This window comes from Canis lupus, chromosome 13 (assembly GCF_011100685.1).
Source record: "Canis lupus familiaris isolate Mischka breed German Shepherd chromosome 13, alternate assembly UU_Cfam_GSD_1.0, whole genome shotgun sequence".
Classification (NCBI taxonomy): domain Eukaryota; kingdom Metazoa; phylum Chordata; class Mammalia; order Carnivora; family Canidae; genus Canis; species Canis lupus.
The window spans coordinates 47659746-47675238 of NC_049234.1; positions in this window are offsets into that span (position 1 = coordinate 47659746).

Consider the following 15493-nt stretch of genomic DNA (forward strand, 5'->3'; position numbering starts at 1 on the left):
CTCTCTCATGTGCACAGCCAGAAGAGGACAAAGGACAATACCGGTAAAAACAACAAACAATGTCTACCACCCAACCTGCAGAGATTCTGATTTAATTGGTCAGGATGGGTCTGGGAACTTTTTTTAAAAAATTGTGATTAAAAAATAATAATAATAAAAATAATAAAAAATTGTGATTAAGGGCAGCCTGGATGGCTCGGCAGTTTAGCACCGCCTTCAGCCCAGGGTGGGATCCTAGAGTCCCAGGATTGAGTCCCATGTCGGGCTCCCTGCATGGAGCCTACTTCTCCCTCTGCCTGCGTCTCTGCCTCTCTCTCTCTCTCTTCTGTCTCTCATGAATAAATAAATAAAATCTTAAAAAAATAAATAAAAATTTAAAAATTGTGATTAATAAAACATAATAGAAAGTCTACTCTCTTAACAGATTTGAAGTTTGCCCTACAGTGCTGCTAATTATATAGACATTGTCATACAGCAGAAATTTGTGGAACTTCTTGCATGACTCACTGAAGAGCAACTCCCCTATGCCCTTCCCCTAGTGCTGAGAACCACCCTTAGACTTCCTACTTCTATGAGTATGACTACTGTAGATAGTCTGTATAAGTAGAATTATGTAGTATTTGTCCCTCCACGCCTGGCTTATTTACTTAGCATAACGCCCTTGAGTTTCATTCGTATTGTAGCACAAGACAGGACTTCCTTCTTTTTTAAGGCTGAATAATAATATTCCACTGTTTGTATGTATTCATTCATCTGCTGATGAACATTTAGGTTGCTTCCACGTCTTGGCCTTTGTAGACAATGTTGCAGTGAACACTGGAGTGCAAATATCTCTTTGAGATCCTGATTTCTTCTCAATGAATACCCAGAAGTGGGACTGTTGGGTCCCGTGGAAGTTCTATTTTGAATTTTTTGAGGAACATCTGTTTTCCATAATGGCTGTACCACCTACAACGTACTAAGTTTCAACTTCTCCACACCCTTGCCAATATTTGTTATTTCTGGCTTCTTAAAAAATTTAAAAGAGAGTTATAATGGCCATTCTAACGGGTATAAGGTGATAGCTCAGTGTGGTTTTGATTTGCCTTTCTCTGATGATTAGTGGGGTTCAATATCTTTTCATGTACCAGTTGGCCATTTGTATGTCTTTCTTGGAGAAATGTCTATTTAAGGTTTATGTGTGTGTGTGTGTGTGTGTGTGTGTGTGTGTGTGTGTGTGTGTGAGTTATTTGGGTCTTTTTGCTATTGACTTGTAAGAGTTCCTTATATACTTTCGTCATTAGCCTCTTCTCTGCTATATGATTTGAAGTATTTTCTCCTATTCTGTGTTTCTGTTTCATTTTGTGATTGTTTCCTTTGCTGTGAAGAAGCTTTTGACTTTTGTGCAGTCTCACCTATTTATTTTGTTATTATTGCCTGGGCTTCAGTGTCAGAGCCAAGAAATCATAGGCATTAGGTGCTTTTATAAAGCTCCTCTGGATGACTTCACTGTGCAGTCAAGAGACGCACTAGTCTAAATTATACCTTGCTATGACAAGTGGTTCCACTTGGCCATGAACATTCTCTTGGCCCAACAGGCTGGCGTTTAACCACGTTTATTGTCTATTTGCCATGGTGCCCCCTAGAGGGGGAGATAGATCTTCATTTCTGGATTGGATAAGGATGAAGGAGAGAAAGTGTAGTTTGAAAGAGCACATTCAATTCTGTTATCAGATTTTATTTCTTAATAATAATCTTTTTCATAACTTAAGCTAGAAAAAATAATGCTCAACAAAATCTTTTTTTACTCCTGAGATTCCGTGATTCTAAAGGGTGTGTGTGTATGTGTGTATTTTGTGTATACAAATTTAAGTCATTGGAGATGGTGTCTTCAACTGGATTTTTTTAAAGTGGTTTTAGAACTTTAGGAAAGCAGGTATAGCGAGTCTGTCTCTGATTGGGTCGGCATATGCATTCGTTCACGTAATATTTATTGAGTGCCTCTTAAGTGTCAGTGCCTTTGCTGAGCTTTTAGCTATATTGTTTCCAACCTACCAGGCCTGTGAGGTGGGTGTTATACCCATTTTACAGATAAAAGTGTGGCAGACAAGAGGGTCACACAGTTAAAAGGTGGCTGGGCTGTCAGTTCCATAAGGGCAGGGATTATGTGCTGTCTGCTACTGTCTCCCCAGTTTGAAGACAGCATCAATGCTGTAAGCAAGAACCCAAAATATATATGTGGGAGAGGCTGAGCTGAAGATGGGGTGTGGTTGTGGCAGCTGTCTGGAACTGCTGATTTTCCTTTATACCTAGACACCCTCCACTCTTCGTCTGCCTTGCCAGCCTTGCCTTCTCCCCTCTAAGTTTAGGGGAAGCTGTACCCCCTGCCCCACATTCCTACCCCAGGTGGCTTTGCAGGGCTGCATCTTTATGTGAGGCTGTGAGGGCCGTCAACTGGGTCCTTGAGCGTGCTGTGGGGAGGGCAATTTATTCATCCAGGAAATATCCATTCACATACTGAAATCTAGTTGATCTGGAAGGTTAGATGGGCACAATTATGACTGTGTGTCCACAGGCCAGGAACTCAAAAGCGTTTAGCAAAATATCATGCCACAGTACTGGTAGAGCAACAATCATGAAAGTGTTTAAGTGAAAATATATGGAAAGAAAAATATACAGAATGCCCTGTGTTAGCAAGGCTATTTTAACTTCATCCCTTAATTGAATTTATTTTCACTTGTATTTTAACAATCTTTGTGCTATTAAATGACACTGTTTCCAAAATATGCCTGATGAAATAAAAAATACTGCCTTGTTTCTACAGCTTAAATATGAAGGCTTCCAGGAAAAAAAAAAGAAGAAATGGAATATGCTTACTGTTTTCTATAATTTTTATTTTTATCATTTTAGAGCACTCAGAGGAGGATTTGGGAAATCGTCATGTCACTCTCTTAATAAAGCCACAGTGAGCACTTAATGCTGCTTCCACTTCCCACACACAAACTTTCTAATTATAAAAGGACCTTTTCAGACTTATTCAGGGCATATAATCTTATTTGCAGCTCCTAATTGGAGGACTGTGTTTGTTGAAAAGAACAGAAGTCTTCAGTCATTTAGAATAAAGCTGGCTCATCAACCCCTGTGGGAAGAAAAGAACTATTTATTTTATCCGTTAATCCCAAATACAAACACAATAAAGCTGTCTTTTCTAATAGTGACCTATTTCATGTTAAATTGGGATAGAGCTAGCTTTGCTCAATAAGACTATTGTGGTCAACAAAAAAGTCAATCTTATTAGGATTCCCATTGAATACCTTCCAATAACTTATCTTTTAAAATGCTGAACCCAAAGCCCAGTTGAATTCTTTATGTTGCCCGACACAAAATGCAAATCTGGAAGGGAAATAACCTCAACTAGTGAGCCCCATCTAGTGACAGGGAAGTAAACTGCTGGTCAAAAACCCGGGCTGTAATAATAATCCCGTATCTTTAACCTGAACCTTTAATCCTTCTATTTGTGCCCAGGCCAATTATGTTTTATTTCTCTCTCCCTCTCTCTCTCTCTTTCACCTTGACTCTTATTTCTGAGAATAGAGAATAACTTTTTATACTCAACAATTTTTTTCTTGATAACTTAAAATTCCAGCCTCTAAAAATATTAACATTGCTTAACACTAGCTGGATTTCCTCATTTATATTGAATTTTAACATGTGTGCAGTCACTTCTCTTGAATAGCATTACACAGCACTTATAGATTAAACTGTATTTGACATAAATAATATTATTAATTTATCAGTTTCATGTTGTCAGAAGACCACAAAGTTATGGGTTTTTTGTTGTTGTTGTTGTTGTTGTTTGTTTGCTTGTTTTACTTGTAAGAACTTTAGAGGAACAACACCAAGTCATAGAAAAATCCGGTGAGAGATCTAAGGGGATCACAGCTTTCAAAGTCTACTTTCTTGGGCAGTATCAACATTTGACAATTGTGCTGGCTTGACGGTTTCTTTTAGCTGACTACATTAGAAGTTAATTTTGGTATGTCTGCATTCCACATTTCTGCATTTCTTGACTTTCACTGTCACAATAACAAACATGTCAAAACTGCATAAGGCTGTGGTAGGGATCAGCTCCAATCACACATGGGAAGTGCTTTTGCTAATGATTCCACCCTATAAATGCAAACCTTCTTTGTTCCCAGAAAAAAACAAGTTGATAATAGCCATGTCATTTTTAAATGAAGTAGAACACATCCCTCAATTTATCTACACTTGAGTTACTTTCAAAACATCTTTCTATTAGCCTAGGTGCCCAAGCCCCAGAATCCGACCTAGGTATAGGAGTTTTCTGGACCATAGAGGAAAGAACAAAGGACTAGTTCAAGTCCTAATATTGCCATTTACTGGTTACATGGCCTTGGGAATGTCGAAGCTCCTGTCAAGGTGTCAGGGCTCAGGCTACCGGAGCAGATAATCCCTGTTCCTTCACCTCCCAGCTGTCGAGTTTTAGACAAAACGCTTCCCCAAGCTTCCACTTGCTCCATGTATCTCATGATATTTCCTTCATAGAGCTGGTAGGAGAACTGATTGAATAAAGTATGTGAAGCGCTGAGCTCAGGGTCTGGCACCCAACAGAGTGCTCAGTAAATATTATTACTTACAAAATGTAAGGACCAGTATCCACCTCTCAAGACCACCAAGAAGACTCAGTGAGGTGACGAACAGGAAAATGTTGGTCATCTCGAAGGCATTCTGTGTAATGGATTAGAACAAAGTTGGACCCTCTTTGAAGCTTCAAAGGAAAAAAGGAAAGTGGTTGTGATTAAAGAACATGAGGCTTTTACTGATCGGCCCAAGCTTTATGGGCTGAACAAAATATTTGTAGGTTGAATGATTTGTACCTTCAGCTTACATTCCAATTGGGATTGTAAATTTCTTTTTTTTTTTAAAGATTTTATTTATTTATTCATGAGAGATACAGAGACAGAGGCAGAGACATAGGCAGAGGGAGAAGCAGGCTCCCTGTGGGGAGCCCGATGTGGGACTCGATCCCGGGACCCTGGGATCAAGACCCGCGCCAAAGGCAGACACTCAACCAATGAGCTGCCCATGAGTCGCAAGGGATTATAAATTTCTGAAGAGACTAGAACAATAGAACTGAAAGGGAGATTGTATGATTCAGTTTCCTCATTTTTTTGTGGGAAAAAACCTAATGCCCTTTTCTTCCTCAGAGCTCTTTGTGCACTTGAGATTATTTAAGAATTTTAAATTATTTGTTTGGTGTCTGCCTTTACTTCTGGACAAGTAAGGCCCCCTTGAGGACAGGGGGCATATGTGTTTGGTCCACACTGTCGCTCAGCCACGGCTTAGTGCCCAGCGCAGTGTGCAGTACATCATCTACACGTGGTAATTACTGACCAGCTCCGAGATGTCATACACCAAGGAAGAGGAGGGCATGACTTTGCAAGGAGGAAAAGCTGCACTTCTCTGGTTCACTTCCTATGTGACCCTAAGGAAGTTACTTAGCCTCTCTGATCCTCAGTTGCATGATCTGTAAAACAGGACTGATAATGCCAGAGTCTGTTTCATGGGGTTGTTGCAGAGATTAATGAGCTAATTCACGGAAAGTGCCTGAAACATTGTAATTCGATTAATTTATCTAAATGCCTGAGATAACAAAGCCAATTAGAAAGAGTTCTGGAACCAGAATCTTAACCTACATCTTGCTCTTGATTTTTATTCCTCCAGTACTCCCTCAGTCCCCTGCCACTTTCCAAAAGCATTAGCCTACCCGACAAAATTAGTGACACAAAATAAAGCATTGGGTCTTTCACGTAGAGGTGCTGGGGTCACTCAAAGTACTACAGCAATCTTCAGGAACGCATTCGAACGGTGGTAAAGAGCTTATTATTGCTAATAACCTCCCAGTGTCTAAAACACGGAGCTGAACAGAGAATTTCATATTTTGCTCTAACAGTTGGTCCTTAAGGGTTTGACTATCAGATGCAGACATGGCTGCATTATGAAATGGCATGTTTAAAAATATCTCTGTGACTCCCTCTTAGATGACTTTGAGCAAGTGAACTAACTGTTAGCCTCCTGGAAGATTAGATGTCAAGATAATTAGCCTCCTGCCATGTGGACTATCTATTTTTTCCCCCTAAATCTCTTTCTCCTTTCTTCCCTTTGCCTCTTAGTTGACACAACTCATTATTACTTTATGCCTGCATTCTTCAATTTCATTTCCGTGCACTCGTAAACCTCCTCCTTTTCGTGACTAATCACAGCTAACACTCTAGTCACACCCTTAACTTGGGTGTTAAATTTTACAATTCGGTGTGTATCCAAATATCTCAGAAAAGCAAAGAGTGGGTTAGGCAGGTAAACCGGATGTGGAGCAATGCTGAGGGTAGCCCATCCTCCTCTCTCTTGCTGGTCTTCAAGAGTCCTGGTGCCGGGGAACAACGTGAAATGCATGTTTTCTGATTTCACCTCACGAGCAGGGTCTGTGAATAATTTCTTCTTTCATTGCTGAACGTTGGGGGTCCGTGAACTTTCCCATTTCATTATTCCAAACGACCCAGACCTGGCCTTATGCAACTGGGGAGTAACTTTTTCTTTTTCTCTCTTGTCAATGGAGCCAGTGAAAAGCTGGACTAAAAGGAATAAGGCGGAATGGGGAATTATCCAAAGGAGCCAAACAATTACAGAAACCTCTGGCTGGAAGAACCTTGTAAGGCTATCTGTCCACCTACCTGCACTTCCGTCTTGCCCCACACCAGGCCCACAGGTAGTTTTGACTCCTATTTCAAAAGAACACACAGGATACCAGGTCTTTGCCCTCCATTTCAGAAAGTTCTTCATTTATGCAGCCTAATACCATTTCCCCTCCAGTTCAGATTTTTTTCCTTCCACTGTCAAGCAGAAGAGTAGGTTAGTTTCATGCCACCTGGAAGTATAGATGTCCCCCAGGTAGAAAGGTGAGATTATTTAACACCCCCCCCCCCCCCCCCCCCCCCGCCCCGCAGCTGCCTTTCCTGCCCATGACCTATGGAGTTTGCTCTCCAGCTTGCTGGGCATTGCCATAGTTTGATTAATTGTGGAAAGTCCAAGATTCCTTGAAAATATTCTTGAACTGAACCAGTGTTAGAAGTAGAAAAAAGAGAAAAAGAGGACAAGGAAATTTTTCCTTCTTTTTCTCTTTCCTCTGCCAACATCATGGCACCACTCCTCAGACGCTGACTACTTCCCCCCAGATTCCCCCGACTCCACCTTCCCAGCTTGGAGATGGTGAGACATGATCCAAGACCAGTCCCTCTGCTCCTAGCTTTGTGCTTGGCTCCATCCCCAATCCAGGTCTTCTAAAAACTCTAAGGAAGGGCCTGGATCCTAAGAGTTATCGAAGATTCATTTAGACCCAAGAGTTATTCCCTGGAGACCTAAAACTTGCAGGGAAGTCTTCCTACCCTACTCCCACCTACAATCTTGCATATAGGTCCTTTTTTTCTTTTTTTTAATTCTGAGCATGACTTATTAGATAGTGACTGGCTGAGTGGTTTTTGACATGCACCTATCTTAGTTTTGTACACCAGCAATCGGTCGGTTGAACTTAGGTGGTCTGGTAACACACGTAATAAAAAGAGCACTTGTTAGGGGGTCAGGCCAACCTTGGTCTGATGCTTTATTTCATTTGCTATAGAATGGCTTTTGTCAATCTGCTGCTTCCTTAGGTATAAAATGGAGCTAATAGCAATTTCAGGGCTTGATACCAGGATTAAAGAGAGAGTTAACTTATGCCAAGCCCCCAGCACAGTGCTTCACATGTACTAGTTGCTTCAAACGTGTCTCTCTCCTCCACTGGCTACAGGGGCAGCTATCTAGCACCATAAGCATCCATTGGCTTTCTCTGTCAAACTGAGCTGCCTTCCTAGCAATGTTCACTGCAACTGTTAAGAGCGGACCAGTGCCAGTAAACTACATGGTAAAGATCCCCATTTTGTCCCTGCTCCCGCTCTGTGCCCAGTACTGTGCTAGGTGTTGGGGATAGCAGGGCAGCCAGACTCATGGTCTTTGGTCTTAGGGAGCTCACAGCATAAAAGCGGTAACAATAGCAGACCCATATAAGACCCCTTAGGAGCATCTAAGCCCAGAGCCATAGCAGGATTAGATTAAGATCTCAGAAGACCTAAGCACTAAGAAGATTATGGGGCTGCCACCCCCGGATATAATTAAAAATAAAAATGGTACTAAGCCATAATTAAGTGTAAAGAAGCAGAACAATGTTCTGATGTTTTCCCCACTGGGATGACAGTCTTAGTGTTTCTTTTGAAATACCAAGTTTCAAATTCTTTCCTCCATCTGCCCCTCCTCCCCTCTTGTGCTCTCTCTCTCTCTCTCAAATAAAAAACCAAAAAACAAAGATGTTTTTTGATCCTAATGCTCAGAGAATGGATCCAAAGGTAGGCTGAGAACAGAGAAGTCAGGGGTCTTGATGATTCACGGACTACATGACAAATCCCACAAATGATGGAAAAGTGATTGTATGTTTTGAGACAAGGTTAAATCACCTTTTTAAAAGTTGAAATTTGGGCAGCCCAGGTGGCTTAGTGGTTTAGCGCTGCCTTCCACCCAGGGCGTGATCCTGGAGTCCTGAGATGGGGTCCCACATCAGGCTCCCTGCATGGAGCCTGCTCCTCCCTCTGCCTGTGTCTCTGTCTCTGTCTCTCTGTCTCTGTCTCTCATAAATAAATAAATAAATAAAATCTAAAAAAAAGTTGAAATTCATTCCAAACATATGGAATTTTTTTTGGAGGGGATGGACTTTTCACAAATGGGATGAGAGAGAGGTTATATTTAGATTAGCAAGTTGTAGATTATATGTTGGGTCCTAAGAGGTGACCTCACGACTAACTTGCGGCTTTTTACTCTACAATCATTGAGACAAATTACCAGGGATGATGGTGACAGGAGACGTGTGCCAGGATGCAGAGACACTTGTCTTTCACGGTTCTTTCCTTTCTTTGGTGGAGGACATTCTCTCTGAAGGACACAGACTGGCACTAAGGAAGGTTAGCAGTACCTGGTGAAGCTTACCTGAAGATCAGCTAACAACCCTCACTTGGAGTCACCTTTCTACTACAAATCAGAGAGAGAAGCACCAGGAAAGGCCCAGCAACCCTGACAGAGAACTTTCTCAAGCAGGGATGCAAACAATTTACATAGCCACCGTAAATAGTCAATAAAATTCATTTTATAGTCCATCTACTTAGATTTCCTTTATGTCCTGGTCTGTTTCAAACATGCATTTTTCTTTCGAATCGTTAGGCAATAAAGAGTCAAACCATTTATCAACCAGTGTCTTAGAATTCCTTTAACATGTTTTACCATTTTCAGGAAATACTATGGCTTCTATAATTAATCTCCCAGTAGAAGCTGTTTGAGCAAGATTCCAGTCCAGCAGAAAGAAAAGTCTTTTCTTCATGGGAGTTTTTTGGTTCTCGTGAGTGGAAACGTTCAGAAACAGATGCTGGTCATATTATCACATATTGCAAACTGTTCGTTTCAGATAACAGAGGGGAAAAACACAATAGCGTACATATAGTCTCACTCTCAAAAAACTGTCTTGTGACTGAGCTGGTGTTAAGTGGGCCCCACAAACAACTCAGTGTTGTGCTGTTTCAGAGAAACTCTCCCGTGCAAGACTGGCTTTCCACAGTTGTCACACCAGGTTGGAGACCAGAACCCTGGGCTGGAGGAGTGGGAGGGTTTCCCACCTGCAGAACCATCGGCCCTGGCCGTCTTGGCATTCAGAAGACCAGCTGGCCCTTAGCACTATCCATGTAGCAGGCCACGTTCTAAACAACTACACGTATGTTTGCTCTTTCAATCTTCATGGCAACTCTATGAGGAGAGGTACTGATAGGATCTCAATGCTCAGGTAACTTGCCAAGGGCACACTTTCCAAGAGGTGAGTCTACGAGCCAAGCCCTGTAGTGTCTGGGACGCAACCTGGCACCTCCACTTCTCACCAGGCATTTGCTCTGGCAGGAGACAGGCTCATCCAGGCCTCGGCTCTGCAGGAGAGGAAATGCGAGGCACACGGATGCCAAAAGACTTGCCAAAAAGTCAGGTTCAAGAGGCCAGGAGCTCATTCTTTGCCTCTTAGACCCGTATCCTACATTTCAGCCATGTATTCTGTTTGTTTGTTTTTTTTTTTTCTCTTTGTGGAAAATAAAAAAAGAAGATAAAATCAAGAAGTCCAAACATGTTGTTTTATTTCTGGCTATGACTTGTCCTCCTGGATCATAGGAAAGAAAGGGCAGAAAGCTTCATTGGCCCATATCACTGAGTAGAGCAAACTCCACTCCAGACCTGGGTTCTTCCCCAAAACAGCTGTGGGGTTTTCCTAGAAGGCAAACAGGTGATTGGTTTGGCTTCCCACCTAAATGGAAGGTTTTGAAATGGTCTAATCTCATCCTTAGAGAGGTTAATAACAAATATTGGGAAGTGCTCCTATATTCAGGGTGTATACAAAGGCTCTAGAAAAACATTTGACTCTGGATGATCTCCAGAAGAATGTTCTGGGTTTCTCCAAAACATTTGATGGGACAATTATATTTGACTCTCTAGTGTTAAGGTTACATTTTTTTCTGTTTGTTTCATTTTGGTTTTTAAACAGAGTCATACTGGGGCTCAGGTGGCTTTTGTGGGCCAATCTGACCCCCAGATCAAGCTCATTCTGAAGACACTGGAGCATCATTATTTTATTTGCATGACAACCTGATACACTTTCTGAAGTATTTCTTCCCACATGAGTGGAAATTTGGTTGTGATGAGACCACAGGCAATGCAGTGCACAGGTTGGACTCCATCTCTAACAATGTCATTTGATTAAACAGGCAATCATCTTCCTGCGAGGAAAATCTTGAGTCATCTGAATGCCCATCTGTATTCATCAGAGTTCCAGTAAACAGGAAGATGGCCCATAGCCAATGGATATTTAGGGAGTTTAATAACGGGGCCATTTACAAAGATGGGGACAGGTTTAGGGAGACACAATGAGAGATGGCTCAGTGCCCCAAGCTAGCACCACTGAGGAACCATCACCTTAACAGGAACAGTTAAGGAAACCAGAAAGAGAGCGATGTGGGGAGATCCACGTGAGAGGAGCTATAGGTTCTAAGAGGGACACAGTAACCCCCAGTGGATGTACATGGAGGGAGAAGTGAATAAATACTACAGCTGCAACTCTCCTCCTCTCTGGTTGGGTTGGCCAAACCCAACCAGAGAGCAAGGCCGCCTACAGATGCAGACCTCAGGGGACAGTTGACAGGAACCCAGTGCAGGGAGAGGGGACAGTGGGAAGACGCTTTGCTCATGGTTTCATTAAGAACAATAACATCTGCATACTCTCTTGCTATGACATGAGTAGTTTAATAAAGATGTGAATAAGGGGGAAACCCCCTCTGCATATATGAAATTAGGGAGCCAGTTTATCCTTAGGGCAGAAATCAGTGCTGTAAATTCCTCATTGTGTTTTAGGAGTCAGAACTGGATGCACCCAAAGGTCTCAGAAATATGAACCTCAAAACAGGCCTCTAATAATTGGCAAAAGAGAATCAGTGGAAAACTATTCCCGGCAGGACTGTGGTCACAGTCAAAATTAACTGGGAACATAAGTTTAAGAAAGAGGTTCATGGGAGTTTCAAATTATTGGCATACACTCTGCAGGCCCCTCTTGCATTGAGAGGCCCATATTTTAATGGAATAAATAAAGCCTGGTTTTGTTTTGTCCTACATTGTTTTGTCTGGTTTCTCTTAGGAGTTTAGACAAAAGGCCAACCAGAAAGAGGAGAGATGGGGAAATCTGAAGAACCATCCTGGGGCATTTTAGAATGTCAAGGACTCCAGAAGTCAATAAGGATGTAAAGCGATCATGGTGAACCTAGTTTCCAATCACGTGGTAAGAGCCAGGCAGTGTTTGGGTAAGAACATGATACGGTGCTGGAAGCAAAAGCTTTAGAGTCGAGCTATTAGCTGTGTGACCTTGAGCAAGTTTGAGAACCTACAGAAGCCTCAGTTTCCCACTCAGGGAAATGGGGACACTGTCTGCCTCTCCTAGGGTTGCTTCATGGATTAAATGAGATCACGTATTTAAAATGCTCGAAACGGTATCTAGCCCATAACTGGTGTTCAACAAATGGTATATATGTGTCTGTAAACTTACTTAGATCCATGGACATATATGTGCATCTCTGTTTCTCCGAGAACCATCTGGTCTTAATGATGGATGGGAGTGGTCATGATTGGTCACAGGGTCCTTTGGTTGTGAGAACTCAGAGTGTGACAAAAGGGTCTTCATTCTTTCTCTTCCTATGTACCCCCCTCCAAAAATATACATAGTTAGGCTAGCTCTCTCTTTCCAGCTGTGTTCCGAAATTCTTTCTGACCATGTACCCTGACACACGTATACCCATATATGTGCTCTAGAGACTTTTTTCTTTAAAAATTTCTGATCGGATAATTAATTATACACTCATTAATTTATTTAAAAACATCCAGAATTTAGGGTAGCATAACAAAGTCTCAGATGCTCCATTTCTCTTTCACCCCACTCTCCTCTCAGAAACTGCTTTATTATGGAAATGACTCTTTTCCCCAAAGGTCTTGTACGATAGGGAGCACAGAGATGAGGAAATTTTGTTTCTGGCACTTTATTTTGGCTAGAACGGAATTAAAGATTTCAATTTAGTGGCTATATTTGCTTGTTTCCCTTATTACTGACTAGAGAATTCACCTTAGTCTCTTTGTGACCATTGGTTTAAAGATGTTATGTATTTTTTCACTTTTTAAAGAGATTTTAAAATGTTTGCTTCGGTGACTAAAGCAAACACAAAAGGTTCCACAATCTGCCCAGGCCTTAGAAATTTCACTCTTGGGCCCATATCCTTGAAAGGTATTGACCCCTACAAGCAGCTAATAATGTAAAAGTTGACAGGCTGGTTTAACCTTTTAATTGTATTCTGTGGATCATGCATTTGACCTTCTGGAGACAACTTGATGAGTTCCTGCCATATTAATTACTCCATGCTGTTTTGCAGTGAACCTTTTACAATTCAAACCTAGTGGATGAATGCATGAACCTTCCTAGGCTCCAGGGAAGAAGCCGGAATGGCAATTTAAAAGTACCCAACAGGATTTTCCTCTACTGGGCTTGTTTTCTTTCCCCAAAATGATGAATAGACACCTCTGGAATGGTATTTATTGTACTGTGCTACCTCTTGCAAATTTTTGACACTTTTTTTTTTCCCTAAAATATCTTTGAAACTACCAGACCTTATCTGGAATAACTGCTTTCAATTACTATGTGTTCTATAATCAATACAGTCATTACTACGCAACACTATCTCTGACACCCGAGTCTTCTTTGGCTTAAGCATCGTTAATGAGATCTAACGTGCAAAGTTTCATTTAATTTTCCACTCCCAAATAGTCTTCATCTGAGTTTGGATTTTGTCTTCCTGATGCATTAGACAATAGTCCTAATTATACTGCAAGATCTCCCTCCCACCCTGTTTGTTAGCCTCCAGGAAGTTTAAGCTTTCCTTCTTCCTCTCCTTTATAGGGAGCAGGAAGTCATCCGTGTGGTCATTTTCATCACCCTGTGCTCAGGCTTCTTCAGGGAATATTTTGAGCCCTTTCAAGAGTAGACCTGAGCATTTCCAATTGCTGAGTTTGGAAGGCTGCTTACATCCCAGCCTGTCCTTATGCACCATGTAAGAGTATTAAACTGCAAGTCTTATGTGCCAAACCTGGATTCGAGAATCCAACTTTTCCCTGCTTCCTGTCTCCCCTCGTTACTTAGGTTTGTTTGTTTGTTTTTACTTATTCATGAGAAACACAGAAAGAGCGGTAGAGACACAGGCAGGGAGAAGCAGACTCCCTGTGGGGAGCCCGATGTGAGACTCCCAGGACCCCGGGATTGCAACCTGAGCCAAAGGCAGATGCTCAACCACTGAGCCACCCAGGCGGTCTTTTGATGCAACAACTCTCTCTAGCTGTACTTTCTTAGATGACAAAATGTGATTGGATGGGAGTCAAATATCTGGAGGGACTCCCAGGTCTGCCATTTACATCCCATGTTTCTCTATTTATGGGTATGTGTATTGAGTGCATGCTTTGTGCCAGGCACTGTGTAAAGCAATTCACGCTTAATCCACACAGCAATCCGAGGGAAGGCTACTAGGCTACTAGAATGGCTATTTTGCCTAGATGAGAAATAGCTCAGTTTAAATAGTCATTGAATCAGGTTTAAATAATTGCCCTGGGTTAGTGTTAGTGGACCTGAAATTAATACATAGCTTTTTCTGACTCCAGAGTATGTGCTTTAAACCACTACATGTGAAAATCTCACGAACTTCGCCAAAGCGCTTGGCTTTTTGGCAGCCGTCCTGTGTGCATTGAGAGGCAGTGAATGAGAACTCAAGCTGGAGCCAGACTGGCTGCATTTGAAATGTGTCCCCTTCACTTACTGGTTGTGTGACATTGGACAAGTGACTTTATCTTTCCACACTTTGGTTATCTCATCTATGAAATGGGGATAAAAATATTATAACGCCAAATTCCTTGGGCCGCACGGACGATTAGATTCATGTAAAACATTTAGGTCAGTCCTGACATATATTAGGTGCTCTTTAAAAGCAACAATAAGTGGCACACCTGGGTGCCTCAGCGGTTGAGCGCCTGCCTTCAACCCAGGGCGTGATCCTGGAGAACTGGGATCAAGTCCCACATCGGGCTCCCTGCATGGAGCCTGCTTCTCCCTCTGCCTGTGCCTCTACCTCTGTGTGTGTGTCTCTCATGAATAAATAAATAAAATCTTTTAATAAATAAATAAAATCTTTAAAAAAAGCAACAGTAAGAAAACAGCTCAATAACATTAGCAACTATTGATGTGATTGCCTTATTTGTCAAAAAAGAAGTAGAGAGGAGCAACTGTGTCTACCCTAATTGATTGCTGTAAGGAGACTTGGTGAGCCCTTGAAAGTCTGAGGTTCTCTGCGATTGAATATTACTGATAAAATCCTCTTATTCCTCAGCCTAGGACACAATGGTGAAAGAGGGTTTGGGGAGGTTTGTTTGGGTGTAGAAACTAGGTGTGGTATCTAAACAGTCGAAAGGATAAGTCTTGCCCTTAATCCCCCCGCAAAAAGTGTGTGGCTATGCCTCTGTAAGCAGGAGAGGGAATTAGGAAGTCTGGGTTCTATCAACCTGAGCTTGGGGCTTATTATCCAAAACTGGGTAATTAACATATCCAAAGCTCAAGCTCATTGTCCTTTCTATGAAGAGTAGGATACTTTATCTCTGCAACCTAGTTTCGGAGAAAGCTTAGGAAGCAGAAAATGAAGTTAAAAATTAAAAGGACAATAATAGTTTTATATCACCAAATGGACTCTCCTCCAGGCAACAGGAAGTGGATGGGGCCAAATCAGATAGGTAGTTACTAGGGAAAAATTAA